Below are 14,547 nucleotides of genomic sequence, written 5' to 3'. Positions count from 1 at the left end.
ATTGGCCAAGCTCAACCAATTGAAAAAAAAATCCGCATGTCGTCATTGTTGCTAGGCAGACGCCCAGGCGCAACCGCCCAGAGAGGACAACAGGTGAGAGGAGGGAAAGGAAAAGCGAAAGTTCCTTCAGGAAATCCCCTTCCAGCCATTCCGCCTCTTGGGGGGAGGGGCGGAACTGGGGGGGGCTGGGAAAAGCGGGAGCCTTTTCTGGGCCTGGGGAGAGGGGGAGACCCCGCACAGCCCCTCGCAGTGGGAGATCAGTTGGAGATGCCCCAAAAGACAGTGAAGTCTTGGGCTGCATCAACAGAGGGAGAACATCCAGAGAAGCCGAGAAACGATCATTCCGGTTTATCCTGCAGACGTGAGGCCACCCTTGGAGTGTCGGCTCCCCTTCTGGTCCCCACGATTCAAAACAGATGCTGAGACCCTGGAAAGAGAGCAGAGAGGAGCAACAAAGACGATAAAGGAAGGTTGAATGGTATAGAGAACCATTGAGAGAACTAGGTATGCCAGGCCTATGGAATAGAAGAATGGGTGTGTGTGTGTGTGTGTGTTTGTATGTGTCAGGATAACTGTCTTCCAGCACTTGAGGGTCTGTCCCAGAGAAGAAGGGATTGAGCTCTTCTCCAAAGCCCCAGGCAGCAGGACATGAAGCAACGGGTGGAAGCTTGTTCAAGAGAGATCCAACCTAGAAGTAAGGAGAAATTTTCTAACCGTGAGAACAATTAATCAGGGGGAATTGTGCTGTCCCAGCAGTATATAGCTAGTGTTGGAATTAAGAACTGTCTCCTTTAAGAAACTACCTCATGGGAAATGTTGGCAGAGACTGCCTTATGGGAAATGTAGTTCCATGACATGTGATCACATCTCTGCATGCGATTGGCCTCTGGGGCATTTTACCCAGATGCAAAGTTTATAGTCGGGCAGTTTAAATGCCTTTGTGGACCCGACTTACAGCGTTCTACATCTCCGCTCAGCATGGAGATAAATTCATCATCTTTTTACACCACGTGATGGGACAGATCAAGGAAAATCAGAAGTATCTTAACACTGAACTGTAGATTTTGTTATTAAGAATGCCTGATAATAAACTTGATCTGAAAGAGATTCCTAAGCGTGGAGTTAACTGCATGTCCAGAGGAAGCCTACAATGCTTGAGGCAGAACAGGAATAGCTTACATCCTGGAATTGTGAGTGCTCCCTCACTGGAAGTTTTCAAAAACAGACTGGAGAACTGTCGGAGTGGGATGGTGTTAGGTCTCCTGCCTGGATCTGAGGGGTGGACTAGGAGACCTCTGAGGTCCTTTCCAGTCCTATGATTCTGTGGTTTACCTCAGATACCCCAAATGATCTTCGCTCTGGATAAAAATGCTCAAAGGCTTTTTTATGGCATCTTCAAGGCGAAGATATTTCTTTCTAGGAGGAAATGCCAGAGGTATCAAATATAATATATATTTAATATATATAATATATATCTTTCCAGAAGTCCCTTAAAAGAATGGTTGTGTGAATAGGCTTTGGGATCTCAAGGAACTGGGGAACTCGCAATGGGGCTGCATTGCTGATCCCATCAAATCTTTCCTTCCAGTTGATTAATAATAAAATGATTTGTTAAAAATTGCACAAAAAAATTGAGGTATTGGAGTGAGAAAGATTCATGGTTTAATATACAAGATTCTCAAAAGGAATATAAAAATTAAATCAGAGAGGTTTTTTTTTATAAGTAATGGACAAAGAACTTGAAAAAATAGCTTTCTTTTAACAATGATAACTTTTTAAAAGCAGAGAGAACTTCATTGTTTTCCACATCAACAGCAGTGAGAATGGCCAGATTAAGTGCTTGAATCAAAGACAAGAATACATCCAGTTTTGTTTCTAGTTGGAAACCGTTTCTGGACTTTGTTCTCGAGATAGAAAAACATGAAATGGCTAACACATTAAGTTTGCAAAAGCCAAAGCTTGAGGCTGTAATGTTATTATTTTTATTCAGTTTTCTTGAAAAGAATACACATTATTCCTTGGGAGGTGATTAAAAAAAAAGAACTGGCATTGCTTTCCTAGCCAAGAAGGGAATATGATCTCCCACCCCACGTGTATCTTTTCAGCTGAGAAAAAGGTACCAAGTGCTTCCATTTTCCTTCCACCTTCCAAAGACCCTCCCTGATTCCTAAGGGATGTGGTTGATTTTAAGATTACTTTTCTTTTTTCCGAATGTTCACTTTGGAGGCAACGTAAATAAAGAACAATGGGAATGTGATGGGACTTGAGATGCTGAATTACTTTCTCCTTCCTTGAGCCAACAAGCTGCTGAAGTTGCCCAAGGCTTTTACGAACCGCTGAAAACAGGCTGCAAATGCAGGTGTGACTTTGTGACGCTCCTGGAGGCATTGAGGGACCGGCGCTCTGTCAACTTCAAGTGGAGGGGTGAGGTCTTAAACGGGCGTTTGGAAGAAGAGATGGGACTGCCATTTGTCAGAAATGATGGAGGCCAGTGATGGCTGACATTTTTCCCATTGTGTGCCAAAAGTGGGGGAGCGCAGGGGGGGTCAGGCATGGGCGTGTCCACACCAATAATTCTATGGGCACGACCCCCTGCACGCATGCACACCCATGACCCCCCCACTCCCCATGTGCATGAGACCCCGCCATCCCCTCCCCCGCTTTTGGCACATGATGGACCTGTTTTTCGCCCTCCCCAAGCTCCAGAGGCTTTCTAGGAGCCTGGGGAGGGCTACAATCGCCTCCCCCGCCCTCAGAGGCCCTCCAGAGGCTTCAGGAGGCTTCCCTGAAGCCTCTGGAGGGTGGAAAACGACCCTACAGGCAACCCGGAAGTGACAACACCTGGAAGCAAATCTGGAATAACAGGAGAGTTTCTGAGGGGGGGGGAAGGTGAGCACAATTTTCCAAGCGACACAAAACTGAAGAAAAACTCTGGGCAGCTTAGAATACAGGTAGTCCTCGACTTGCGACCACAATTGAGCCCCAAACTTCTGTTCCTAAGTGTCCTCATTTGTTAAGTGAGTTTTGCCCCATTTTACAACCTCTCTTGCCCCAGTCGTTAAGTGAATCACTGCAGTTGATAAGCCAGTAACTTGGTTGTTGGGTGAATCCGGCTTCCCCACTGACTTTGCTAGTCAGAAGGTCACAAAAGGGGATCAGGTGAGTTTGGGAGACAGCAACGGTCATAAATATGAACCACTTGCCATGAGTCTGAATTTTGATCACGTGATCCTGGGGAAGATCTACAAAGGCCGTACCTGCGAAAAGCGGTCATAAGTCACTTTTTCCAGGCCCGTTGTAACTTTGAACGGTCACTAAATGAACCATTGTAAGTCGAGGACTACCTGTCGTTGGAAGCCAACTTAAAAGGGACAACATTCGGTGTTGAAAGAGTAACATTCGGTGGGGGGAGGGGGGAATCCACGGGGGCTCCAAAGACACCCCAATCCTACTCTGGGGAACCCTGTGAGGTCTTCTTAAAAGGGCATTTGGAGGGTGGGTCCCACAAGCGTCTCCCCTGGGCAGGTGATGTTCCAGAGCAGGGGTCTCCAACCTTGGCAACTTTAGGCCTGGAGGACTTCAACTCCCAGAATTCCCCAGCCAGCTTTGCTGGTACAGGGGCTCCTGCTTGAACAAGGGGTTGGACTGTGAGGTTTTTGGGTGGTGGGACCCACAAATACAATCCTAAATTGCATGAACAGAGGGATGCAATCAAGATGAAGTGAGCTACTAATACCACTCCATAAAGCCCTAGTAAGACCACACCTAGAGTACTACATCCAGTTTTACTCACCACACTATAAAAAAAATGTTGAGACTCTAGAAAAAGTGCAGAGAAAAACAAGGATGATGAGGGGACCGGAGACTAAAATATATGAAAAACTGTTGCAAGAACTGGGCATGGCTAGTCGAGTGAAGAGAAGGACCAGGGGAGACATGGGAGCAGTCTTCCAATATTTGAGGGGCTGCCACAGAGAGGAAGTGGGGTCAAGATATTTTCCAAGGCACCTGAAGGCCAGACAAGGAATAACGGATGGAAACTGAACAAGGAGAAATTCAATCTGGAAACAAGGAGAAATGTCTGACAGTGAGAACAATCAACCAGTGGGACAGAAGTTGCCTTCGGAAGTTGTGGGAACTTCATCCCTGGAGGCTTTCAAGAAGAGACTGGACTGTCCTCTGTCAGAAATGGGGCAGGGTCTCCTGCTTGGGTGTGGAGTTGGACTACATAACCTACAAGAAGGTCCCTTCCAATTCTGTAAATCTGCATCAATGTCAACTTCTACCAAAAGCTAACCCCCCCCCCAAACGCCTCTTAAAACCTCTGTTTAGATCTAAATATCAAAAGGCAAACTCAGGGTGCCCAATGAACAGGAAGACTGTATATTAATTAAAAGAATCAAAGGAAAATATGGGAATTCTGACAAATCTTTCAAGGCCACTCAATCTTTGACTCCACTGCAATTGAAAAAAAAAAAAGAGTCCATTCTGAAAACTCTTCAGATCAGAAATTCTTCCAGGGCACCAAAGACTTTCAAGATTATTCATAGGACTTATTTGGACATTAACCCCGAGTCTGTATGGAAACAAGAAGGACCTGCCCAGCCCAGAAAAATAAAGCCGAAAGTCCAACTGCCCTTCCCTCTGGGAGTGTCTCCCAGTCCTTCCCAGTCCAAGGTCCCAGTCCTGGGCCTCCCTCCCTGTTCCTGCTCCTCCTCACAATCCCGGAGGCTGATTGGAGAGAGGGAGCCCAAGATCCACTTCCTGTTCAGGGGAGATTTCAGGATCCAAAGGGATCAGAGTTTTTCCTCTAACAGAAGGAGGGGGGAATCTCTGTGATCCAGAACGCGCTTCTTTCGGGACCTTCTATGTCTAAGCAAACAGTACATTTCATGGCATTGTTTGGCAGCAGCCAAACAAGCTAATATATAATCCTGGTTTGTATAAACAGAGGCACAGAATCAAAAGTACGTGAAGTATTAGTACCACTTTGTAAAGCCTTAGTAAGGCCACGCCTGGAAGATGGCATCCAGTTTTGGTCACCACGTTACAAAAAAGATGTTGGAACTTTGGAAAAAGTGCAAAGAAGGGCAACTAAAAGGAGTAAAGGCCTGGAGATAAAAACATACGAAGAACGGTTGCAGGATTCGGGTTTGGCCAGTCTAGAGAAAAGAAGGACTACAGGATAGCAGTATTCCAGTATCTGAGGGGCAGCCACAAAGAAGAGGGGGTCGAATTATTCTTCAAAGCACCAGAAGGCAGGACAAGAAATAATGGATGGAAACTAATCAAGGAGAGAAGCAACCTGGAATGAAGGAGAAGCTTCCTATCAGTGAGGACCATTAACCAGTGGAACAGAAGTTGCCTTTAGAAGTCATGGGTGCTTCCTCACTGGAGGTCTTTAAGAAGAGATTGAACTAGTATAAGGTCTCCTGCTTGAGCAGGGGGCTGGACTAGAAGACCTCCAAGGTCCCTTCCAGCTTTAGTCTCTTCTGGTCATTATCCAGAGATATTTCTCTTCTTTTACCTTCAACCCAGCCTATTTCATCAATAAGATCCTGCCAACTTTTAAAATGTTTTTTTGAAAAGCTGCTGCATTTATATTTTCCCTGGGCAAACAACTAGGAACTCCCCAAGAGCGCTTCCTGATTACTAAGGAATAACAATACATTTTAAATACAGGTAGTCCTCATCTTACGACAGTTCGTTTAGTGACTATTCAAAGTTACAATGGCTCTGAAAAAAAGTGACTTGTGACTATTTTTAACAGTTACATCCTTTCCAGCATCCCCATGATAAACTGATCAACATTAAGCCGCTTGGCAACTGACTCATAGTTATGACGGTTGCAGTCTTCCGGGGTTAAGTAATCCCCTTTTGTGACCTTCTGACAAGCAAAGTCCATGGGGAAGCCAGATTCACTTAACAACTGGATCAGTAACTTATCAACTACACTGAATCACTTAACAACTGGGGCAAGAAAGGTCGTAAAATGGGGCAAAGGCTCACTTAACAAATGTCTCACTTAACAACAGACCTTTTGAGCTCAATTGTGGTCATATGCCGTGGACCCCCTGTATTTTTAATTTTGCAAAGTGACCCATATTGGGGGCTTCTGGAATGGAAGAAGGAATATCCGAGGAGGAAAATCCCAGCTTGTCCCAGAAAAAAGCTTTTGGGATCTTGGGATGGTGTGTGTGTGTCTGTGTGTGTACCCAGGAAAAAGTGAAAATGAAGAAAGTCGAATCTATAGGAAGATTATTATTCCAAGGAGTTTTTCTCCCTAGACTCTGACCCTGCAGCATTCAAACACCGCAACCTGAACCCAATCGCTCCATTGCACCAGCCTCCAAGCCTGCAAATAACACGCAAGTGTTCCGAGAAAATGGGCTGGGTCCTCCAGGCACCAAAGCCAGAACAAAAAAAGCCCCTCCACCCCCCCCCCAAAGGGCTGGAGAGGCGACCCAGGGGGGGAGGGGTTGAGCGAAGGCAGCCAGGAAGTGAGTGAACTGACCTGATCCCCTGCAAACGCTGCTTTCCAGCAACCTCGACTTTGGGGGAGGGAAAAAACTGCGCTTGGGGTCGCCCAGGTAGACTGGACTGTCAGCTGGAGGGGCGACCCTTGTCCTGTTCCCAGAGGGGCTATGCTGGGGGGGGGGGAGCAGAGTCCCATCAGCCTTTAAGGCCTGTTCTGAAAGCATCCAGAGGGGGAAGGGGAACGGACTCGAAAGAGGACCGAATCAAGATTCCCTTTTTTTCAGAATAATCTTTTTTTTGGGGGGGGGGGGTTGAGAAGAGAGAAAGTTTCCCTGGCAGTTAAAAGGGGAAGAACCTCCCAGACCCCCAAAGGGACTCACCGAAGCAGCTCTCCCGGAGGGCCACCGACACCAACACCAACACCGAAAGCAAGAGGGGCGCAGAGCGCAGAGCCATCCTGGCTGCGATCCTCAACTTGCCCCACGCTTCCCGGAAATGGCAAAGAAAAACGTTGATCCCGTTGATCAACAGAGCAACAATCCAGAGCAGGCTAGCGATTGGCCAAGCTCAACCAATAGAAAAATAAGGAGTATTCCCAACTCGTCATAGTTGCTAGGCAGACGTCCAGGCTCAACGGGTGAGAGGGGCGGTTGGGGGGGGGGAGGAAAGCGAAAGTTCCTTCAGAAAAAACTTCCATGGATTCCGTCTCTTGGGGGGGGGGAGGCTGGGGGGGGGCAGAACTGCGGGGCTGGGGAAAAACGAGAGGATTATTTGGGGCTGGGGGGGGGGGGAGAAGGGACGCAGTGAAGGGACCGTGAGAAGAATGAATCCATGGAGTCGCTTCCTTCCTGGAGTTGTAGCTGCTCCATCACTGGAGATGTTCAGAAATGGACCGGACAACCATTTGATTCGGATAGTACATAAGATCTCTCCTTCCTTGAGCAGAGAGTTAGACTAGAAGACCTCAGAGGGCCCTTCCAGCCCAATGATTCTAGGTTCCAGATCAGAGACCCCAAATGATCTTTGCTCTGGATGAAAACACTCAAAGGTTCTTGTGGCATCTTCAAGATGGAGACCTATCTTTTTTGGGGGGTGGGTGGGAGAGAAATGTCAGTTTACCAAATACAAGACATTAATTCCCGAATTTCTGTTATTCTCCTGTGAAGGCAGATTTATTTATTTATTTATTTATTCCTATATCTCTACAGCCACCTGTCTCTAAAACATGACTCTCTGTGGCATAAAATAAAATAAAAAACCAGGATATAAACTAAACAACATGAAAAACATTATGCAATTTTTGACAAACTGTTTCTTTATTAAAAGACTAGAAGGAAGGGTTTGATGTGATCAGGAATGCAGCCTCATTGCTAGTTCCTTGAGATCCCTAAGCCTTTCCACACAAGCCTATTTTAAGAGACCTCTGGAAAGATATCAAGGATGGCTACCACAGCCAGAAAAGGCCCATCTCCCACTACTTGTGACTCCTAAACAGCCAAGACCCTCAACATGCCTCTTCAGCAAGAGGGGTGGGGAGATATCAAATAGAACATAGAATTATAGAGTTGGAAGGGACTTTGGAGGGCTTCCAGTCCAACCCCCTGCTCAAACAGGAGATCCTATACTATTCCAGACAAGTGGTCATCCAGTCTCTTTTGGAAAGCCTCCAATGATGGAGTGTCTCTGAAGGCAACTTCTGTTCCATTGACTGATTGCTTTCATAGGCAATTTCTCCTTAGTTCTAGGTTGCTTCTCTCCTTGATTAGTTTCCATCCGTTGTTTCTTCTCTTGCCTTTTGGTGCTTTGAAAAATAGTTTGATCCCCTCATCTTTGTAGGAGCCCCTCAAATATTAGCATACAGATATCATATCCGCCCCCCAAGTCCTTCTTTTCATTAAACTAGACATACCCAATTCCTATAATCTTCGTATGTTTTATCCTCCAGCCCCCTAATCATCCTTGTTGCTCTTTTCTACACTCTTTCCAAAGTCTCAACGTGTTTTTTATATTGGGGTGACCAAAACTGGATGCGGTATTCCAAGTGAGGTCTTACTAAGGCTTTATAAAGTTGTAGTAGAAGTTCACACAATCTTGATTCTACTCTTCTATTAATGCAGCCTAGGATTTCATTGGCTTTTTTGGCTGCTGCTGTGCACTGATGGCTCCTATTTAAGTGAGTGTCCACTCCAAGATCCATCTCACAGTTACTGGCATTAAACCAAGTTTCACCTAGTCTGTACTTAAGCAGTTGGTTTTTCTTGCCAAAGTTTAAAACCTTACTCTTATATGTGTTGAATTCCATTTTCTTAGATAGGGCCAATGTTCACATCTGGATCCTGAGCTTCTCTCCTGGGATGTTGGCTATTCCTGCCAGCTGGGTGTCATCTGCAAATTTGGAATTCCCCTTTTATTCCTTTATCTAAGTCATTTATGAAGATATTGAAAAGTACTGGGCCTAAAACCTGGGGTATCCCACTGCTTACTCGCCCCCCAATGTCAATGTAGTTCCATAGAGACTACACACATGGGTATGATGTATCAGCCAGTTACAAACCGATCTGTTGATGGTGCTACTTATCCCAATTTGTTCTGTATTTTATAGATATATATCAGTTTTATTTTCAGGTAATAGAAATGTCCCCAGGAATGTCAGCCAAAGCAAAGCCTTGACTGGAAAACATGTTTTTCAAAGAGAAGCTTCCAAGAGTCCAAGACCCGAGAGCCAACTTAAGGTTGTCAGCAGGTCCAAGGGTCTAAGGTTCAAGAGAGAAATTCATGCACACCTGAGCCACCCATCTCTAAAATGGTTGGTCCAAGAGCCAGCTGGTTGCCAGCAGATCCAAAGTTCAGGAGTAAAAGTCCTAACACACCTGAGCTAAATGTTATTTCCAGCAGAGAGAACAGAGCCAGCCCAACCTCTTGTATAGGCTGCAGCCAACTGTCACTCATCGGAACATTTACTCTGTTGCTAGGCAATGACCAATAGGACCTCTGTTCTGCTCTCCTTTTGACAGGTAAACTTTAATTTCTTTTCTTTTTCTTTGCCCAATTTATATGTCAACTGTTTTCCCAGCACAATTGGAAAGCCAACATTTCTTTTTTCTTTTTTTCATAATTCATCTTTATTTCCATTTCTCTTACTGATAACGCATGCACTATTTATTCATTAATTATTTAATTAACTAAGAACCTTCATGGATAATTGCCTCTGTGGAAGTTTAATTTGGTGGGTAATTGTTGTCCTGTTTGGGTATTTTTTTTTCCAGAAAATTTTTATTTATTTTTTATTCTCTTACATACCATTTTAAGTATACATTCACATAATTAGTATTCTTCTTTACATTCATCATTCTTATACATTTGTTATTCCATTTTCTAGGTTATAATATACATATACAGTTTGAGTTGCTTTGTTTACCATCCCTTCCTGCTGTTGTAGCACCACTTTATTTTCCCTTTCTTTTCTCCCTCCCTCCCTTCTCTCCTTTCCTCTTTCCTCCTCTCCTTTCCCTTCCTTCTTCCCTTCCCTTTCTCCTACTCCTACTCTTCCTCTTCCCCTATCTACCCTCTCTCCTTCTCTTCATCTCCCTTCCATCCTCCTCTCCTTACCTTTTTCTTCATTCTCCCATCTTCCTTTCATTCTCTTCTCCTCTCTCGCTTTCTTTTCTATTATTATAGGTGTCTCTTTCAGGTCTCAGTTTATGTTTCCTTGGGATGGCATTTTAGCAAACCCAAATATAATTGGTATCATTTCTTGTTCCCTTACCTTCGCTAATCTATCCTAGTTATATTCCCCCCTTTATATCTCTCTATTATAATTATACTTATATATTTAATATTTTCTTTTCTGTTTTCCTCTTCTTCCCCCCACCCTTTTCCATTTCACAGTGCATCACCTGGGTTCCTACTTTCTTTTCTACTTTCTTTTCTCTAGCCAATGAGTAAAATCTTCCCCATGTCTTGAAGTACTCCGATTCCTCTTTATCCTTTATTTTCATTGTCAACCTGATCATCTCTGCACAATCTAATATCTTTTTTACTATCTCTTCATTTGTTGGTAGCTTATTTAATTTCCAATTTGGGGCAAATACGATTCTTGCTGCTGTATCTGCGAATGCTTGTAATTTATATTCTTCTTTCTTGACCAGTTCCCTGCGTGATCTCTATCTTTCCTGTCATCTCAGCATTTACCATTACTTTTGCCGATTGGCTATTGTATATCGTCTTGATCATACCCATGAATCCCTCACCAAATCCCATCATTTGAAGTTGCATTATCATAAATTGCCAGTTCACATTATCAAAGGCCTTTTGTGCGTCCAGAAATAACAATGCCATTTGCTTCTCTGGATGGTCTTTGTAGTACTCTAATGTGCTCAATACAATTTGCATATTGCTTCTGATCTGTCTCTTAGGGAGAAATCCATTTTGGTTTATATGTATAAGTTCATTTAAAAGTCTCTTCATTCTTTCTGCCATTATTGACGCAAAGATTTTATAATCTACATTTAGTAGTGAAATAGGTCTATAGTTTTTAACTTGTTGTAGATCCGACTCATCTTTTGGTATAAGCGTTATATATGCCTCTGTCCATGTTTCTGATATCTTTGCCTCCCTTAGTAAGTCATTAAATAATCCCAACATTATATTGCTTAATACTTCTTGTAGTGTTTGGTACAGTTCTGCCGGTAATCCATCTGGTCCTGGTGTTTTTCCCTTCTTTTGCCTTTTGATGTCTTCTATTACCTCCATCATTGTAATTCTTTCTTCTGGTGCCTTCTTAAATTTCTCTGGAATTTTAGTTATTTTAGTTTTTTCTAAGAATTATTTTACCTTCTGGTATCCTCTCTTGTTGATACAGCTTGTTATAATATTTCTCAATTATTTTTTTCTTTTCTCCCTTTAAATGTTGTAGATTTCCTTCTTCATTCATGAATTGGTTTATCAGCTTTTGTTCTCTTTCTTTTTTCAACTTGTAAGCCAGCCAACGTCCTGGTTTATTTGCGTTTTCAAAGAAGTTTTGTTTTGCCAATTTTATTTTGTTTGCCAGATCCTTATTTTCTATCGTTCAATTTATGTCTTTTGCAGGTCCACATATTTTTTGCTTTTTTATTTTGTGAGTTTTTCTGCAGCTCCATCTCCAAACTTTTATATTCTAATTTCAACTTATTTTGCGTTTGTCTATTCTGTCTATTCTTTTTCCCTACATATGTCATTGTGAGGCCTCTAATATATGCTTTACAAGTATCCCATACATTCTGTAATGATGTGTCTTTCTTTCTGTTTTCCTGGAAGAAATATGTCAGTTCTTTTTCCATATATTGCTGGAAGCTTTTTTTTCATTTAATATTCTTGAGTTTAAAATCCATCTCCCCCTTTTCCTCTGTCCCTTCCAAGTCACTGTTATTGGGTTATGATCAGCCCATGTGCTCATGTCTATGTCTATCTTGATTAAATATTAAAAGTATTATATATATTGTACAACTTATACAATTTATACAAATAAGAGAGAGAAAAAAACCCTCCACTTTCAATCCAAGCAATTATGATGGAGATGAACAGCTTATCAACTTCCTTTAAAGTAAAACCAGCAACTCTTCATCCTACTCCTCCCCCCATTTGCTATGGGCCTTTCTTTAAAACCTGTCAATCAGCAGGAGCCCATTAAGGGTCATTAGAAATAACAACATAGTTGCTACAAGCTATATTACAGAGCTATTTACAAGCTATACAAGGCACTTTGGTCCAGTGGTGAAGACACCAAGCTAGAAAGCGACTGTGAGTTCAAGTCCTGCGTCAGCCACGAAAGCCAGCTGGGTGACCTTGGGCCAGTCACTCCCTCTCAGCCCAGATCACCTCACAGGGTTGTTGTTGTTGTGGGAAAAAGAGGAGGAGGAAGGTGTGTTAGATATCTTCCATACCTTCGGCAGGATGCAAGTAAATAAAAAAATATCTTCCATTTTGAATCCTTTTGATTCCACAATTATAAACACATAAGATGTTCTTTCTTCCTCTATTCCTCAATGAAAATAAACAATGGTTCAAAGACCAAAGCAACCACGAAAGACCCAAAATATATCCTGGTTCCTGTATGCTGGAAGGCCCTGAAGGGTTCTTCTTCCTGAGAGTCCGGCCTCATTCAGAAGGAAGGTCCATCCCCTCTCCTCTCCTCTCTCCTCCTGCTGGGATTGTCCACTCATGCTGCCAAGAGGAGGGAAAAAGCAGGCAGGGTCAGTCTGGGAGGGAGGCAAGAGGAAGGGTCACATTGTCCAGGTTGGGGGATCAGCAAAGATCAGACCAGGGAAAGAGCAGAAGCATCAACCTCAAGAGAGGAATCAGCTGGGTGGGATCTCCAGAGTTACAAGCGGGGAGGGGCAGGGCTGTGACTGGCTCCTGAGGTGGGTGAGAACCTGCCCCACATGTATTGATGCCTCCCCACAAATACACAAGTCCAATTCAAGTCCATGTTGTGGCCAGAGACAGGTGCAAATGGATTCATGGCCTCCAGTGAGTCCAAGTCTTCCTTCAACATCTGGAGGGAGGGATTCCTAGATGGGGTCAAGGAGGGGAGAGAAGCCCCCTCTCCATCCATGACTGTAGGATCTCAGGAAGTCCCTCGTCCGTCCCTCTTTCCCTCCTTGCAGAGGGAACCCTCTGGTCTCCTCTTTGCAGATCTCCGAGCCTCCTGATCCAAGACAGTCAGACCCTTACAATGGCCACAATACGGCCTCGCAGGATAAGTGTTTGGGGGCAGGTACATACCCTCCAGAGCTCCATTGCCTCTCCCCCAAATTCCTTACCTTGCAGTGTTTGAAAGGAACAGGAGAGGGGATTTCCCAAACTATTTTCACCATCAGTTATTCTTCTGATTTCAAAGCCCTCCCCTCCCTTCCTCCCTCTCCCCCCATGCAGCCCCTAGAAGGGAAACTCACCTGGGAGGGGGCTGCTAACTGGCCAGGTTGCTTCCTGCATTGGAGAGAAAGACACAGAGTGAGTCTCTGCCTTGTCTGCGTCTTCACTCTTCACCATTAAACCTTTCAGCTACATGAATCTCTCAGAGGACATCAGCTATCCATCATGTCTGTCTGTCTGTCTGTCTTCCATCATCTATTTATCCATCTAACATTAAACGTCTATGCCACCCATCTCATCAAGGTGACTCTAGACAGCTTACAATGAAATGCTATGCAGAATATTTAAAACAATAAATGAAAACCAGAGTTCCCCCCCCCCCCATCAGATCAGGTTGCCTTTGGTCTGACAAGAAGATCATGTCTAATGTATGACCGCTGCCCTGAGGTGGGTCCGGGATAGTCTGGGAGAGGCCCATGGCTGCCATGGAGGCCAGGGACTCCTGGGCTGCTTCCAAGGCCAAAGCCAGGGATGGCAGATTGAAGCCTCCCAGGACCATAATCCTGGGCAACTCCATGCCAACCCGGAGATGGTCCCCAGCACCTGAGGCAGGGAGGGGGCCATGCAGAGGCTGGTACAGTAGCAACAAGCCCAACTGGTGAGCCCAGAGTCAGAAATGGGGAGTCACAACCAGAAACCTGGGGAATAAGGCCCCACGTGCCAAAAGAGATGACCACTGCACCCCACTTCCCCTGCCCTAGGGTATGAGCTGCTGCTAAACCATAAATCCAGCTGGGCACATCTGAAAGAGGAACACTCCCCCCTTCAGAGTCAGCCAGGTCTCAGCTATGCCACCAGGAGAGCCTCTATAACCACTGGGGATCATGGCATCAATTGTGGTTTCCCCATTTCCCCTCAAAGAATGGGGGGCTCTTTCCTCCAAAGGGGGCCAAGGCTCCACCATGCAGACTCTGGGTTGCCTCCCCTGCCTGAATCCAACAGGGAGAGTTTTCCCTTCTCCTCTGCAGAATCAACCAGTGCAAGGAAAGTGGATTTTGTGACATTCATGCCTAAGGCAGGACTAGAACTCACGGTCTCACCAGGTGCCCTCACCACTAAGCCAAAGTGGGTGCAGTTATTCTTATCATTCCACCAGTAGAAGACTCAGAGGGAACCCAGGGAGGATGAATTGGGGGGGGGCTTTAAAAAGTGGGGGCC

At 44.6% G+C, this 14,547-nt stretch overlaps 1 protein-coding gene and 1 long non-coding RNA gene across 10 annotated transcripts in view; one reads left to right on the top strand and one right to left on the bottom strand.

Annotated features, from left to right (window-relative positions):
- LOC309383779 (major histocompatibility complex class I-related gene protein-like) overlaps window positions 1-14,547 on the bottom strand; it is a 342,086-nt gene that overhangs the window by 260,552 nt on the left and 66,987 nt on the right. The window lies entirely within an intron of this gene.
- On the top strand, window positions 237-2,424 carry LOC309383828. Its single transcript, XR_014173930.1, has 2 exons — window positions 237-504; window positions 2,227-2,424. It is a non-coding gene; the product is annotated as an uncharacterized lncRNA (long non-coding RNA).

The sequence above is a fragment of the Natrix helvetica genome, assembly GCF_964273705.1.
Source record: "Natrix helvetica genome assembly, chromosome: 1".
In the NCBI taxonomy this organism is placed as follows: Eukaryota; Metazoa; Chordata; class Lepidosauria; order Squamata; family Natricidae; genus Natrix; species Natrix helvetica.
This window is presented reverse-complemented; position numbering and strand designations above follow the sequence as displayed.